The sequence below is a fragment of the Sardina pilchardus genome, chromosome 6 (assembly GCF_963854185.1).
Source record: "Sardina pilchardus chromosome 6, fSarPil1.1, whole genome shotgun sequence".
NCBI classification, from domain to species: Eukaryota; Metazoa; Chordata; class Actinopteri; order Clupeiformes; family Clupeidae; genus Sardina; species Sardina pilchardus.
In genome coordinates, this window is record NC_084999.1 from 900,198 (window position 1) to 902,697 (window position 2,500).

The 2,500-nt window shown below is 44.2% G+C and overlaps 1 protein-coding gene across 1 annotated transcript in view; it reads right to left on the reverse strand.

Annotated features, from left to right (window-relative positions):
* LOC134082241 (POU domain, class 2, transcription factor 2-like) overlaps positions 1–2,500 on the reverse strand; it is a 30,472-nt gene that overhangs the window by 27,369 nt on the left and 603 nt on the right. The window lies entirely within an intron of this gene.

Here is a 2,500-nt window from a genome sequence, read left to right on the forward strand (position 1 = left end):
AGAGATAAGTACAAAATAGGTCTTGATTGCACCCATTCTCTCTCTCTCTCTCTCTCTCTCTCTCACACACACACACACACACACACACACACACACACACACACACACACACACAATGCTCATTTTCCTAATGCTCCTGGCCCCAGACTCTCGGCCTGGAATGGGGTTCCAAAAGTTCCTTCCTTATTCCCAAAGTTCCTTCCATATTCCCAACAATGTAGCGACTCCTTCATAAGCACACTCAGGCCAAGCTGCTTCATTATTCTTCTCAATCATGCAACAAGTCCATCAATATGCAGCTCAATAATATCAAAATAAAAGAACTATTTGCATAAACCTCCTTTCCCCACGAAACTGTGCCCTCGTCAGCACAGCACAGCACAGCACAGCACAGCACAACACAGCACAGCACAGCACAGCACAGCACAGCACAACACAACACAACACAACACAGCACAGCACAGCACAGCACAGCACAGCACAGCACAGCACAGCACAACACAGCACAGCACAGCACAGCACACACAGCACAGCACAGCACAACACAGCACAGCACAGCACAGCACAACACAGCACAGCACAGCACAGCACAGCACAACACAACACAGCACAGCACAGCACAGCACAGAACAGCACAGAACAACACAACACAGCACAGCACAGCACAGCACAGCACAGCACAACACAACACAGCACAGCACAGCACAGCACAGCACAGCACAGCACAGCACAGCACAACACAGCACAGCACAGCACAGCACAGCACAGCACAAAACAACACAGCACAGCACAGCACAGCACAGCACAGCACAAAACATAGCATCACCCCTGCCAGGCTCCCACTGTTACGTATGAAATAAGCATTCAGTTGGGCGATTATTATATAATAATATAGCATCATCGTTCTTGCTTAAACGAGAAAAGAAGCATATCACAATGGGTATTTAAAATGTTTTTGCTACTGTTTCATGGCTTCCACTGACAAAATAAATAGTTCACCACACATATAGAGCTTGACAGTTTCAGGTGTTATGGCAACGTCTTACTAGCTGAGTTTCACTTTCAATAAAATTCCATTGCAATAACCAGACAGACTTGTTGTGGATTGATATGAAAGACCTGAATTAAAAGCACAAAACCTGTTGCTACTGACAGCCGTCATTACATACTTTGCAGCGGTCATTACATAGATTTAACAGCCTCAGAACGTTGGGAGGGCCCATTCATGTGTGTGTATATATACAGTGGCTATAGTAAGTATTCATACCCATGCTAAAGTTGACTAAAAAGAGGAATATAAAATCATCTTTTGAGAATTGATTGTAATGCCTTTATTAAAAAAAGGAGTAAAAATCAAACCGCTAAGGACACTAATTTTCTTTGTGATTGAAGAATGTATCGTAAATAGATAAATGTTCTTCCTTAAATACAGGGAGCATAAGTAATTGACCCCTATGTTAAATTCCCATAGGAGCAGGAGGATTTTTAAAATGTTTTTATGTTTAAAGGCCAGCTATTTCATGGATCCAGGATATTATGCATCCTGATAAAGTTCCCTTGGCCTTTGGAATTAAAATAGCCCCACATCATCACATACCCTTCACCATAGCTAGAGATTGGCATGGTGCTTTTTCCAGTTAGCCTATTAGCCTGTTTGATGCTCATTGAGCTCAATGCAAACTCATTTTTTGAATTAAGGCATTACAATCTATATCCGAACGTTGGGACCATTCATGTGCATGGAGCTTTCAGCAGCACTCTGAAGAGCCATGAAATAATATAATATGTCATCATGTTAGTAAAATAATAATTATTGAGCAGCCCACTCTTTTGGGTTGTGGCACGCTGGGAAAAGATCTCTGTGTGAGGTGTGTGTGTGTGTGTGTGTGTGAGTGTGTGTGTGTGTGTGTGTTTGTGTGAGGTCTGTTGTGTGTGTGTGTGTGTGTGTGTGTGTGTGTGTGTGTGTGTGTGTGTGTGTGTGTGTGTGTGTGTGTGAGGTGTGTGTGTGTGTGTGAGGTCTGTTGTGAGCGTTAGTAACTGCAGTTAGCCCATAGTGGGCATAGTTAGCTGCTAGGCTAGACAGTGTGTGTGTGTGTGTGTGTGTGTGTATGTGTGTGTGTACTGTATGTGTGTGTGTGTGTGTGTGTGTGTGTGTGTGTGTGTGTGTGTGTGTGTGTGTGTGTGTGTGTGTGTGTGTGTGTGTGTGCGTGTGTGTATGTGTGTGTGTGTGTGTGTGTGTGTGTGTGTGTGTGTGTGTGTGTGTGTGTGCACGTGTATGTTAGGGTATCTTCCGCTGTGTGTGTGTGTGTGTGTGTGTGTGTGTGTGTGTCTGTGTGTGTGCACGTGTATGTTAGGGTATCTTCCGCTGTGTGTGTGTGTGTGTCTGTGTGTGTGTGTGTGTGTGTGTGTGTGTGTGTGTGTGTGTGTGAGAGTGTGTCAGTGCAGAGAGAGTTCTGGTAAAGCCAGATATAGAGCTGGTCTGAGAGAGATGAATGAATCA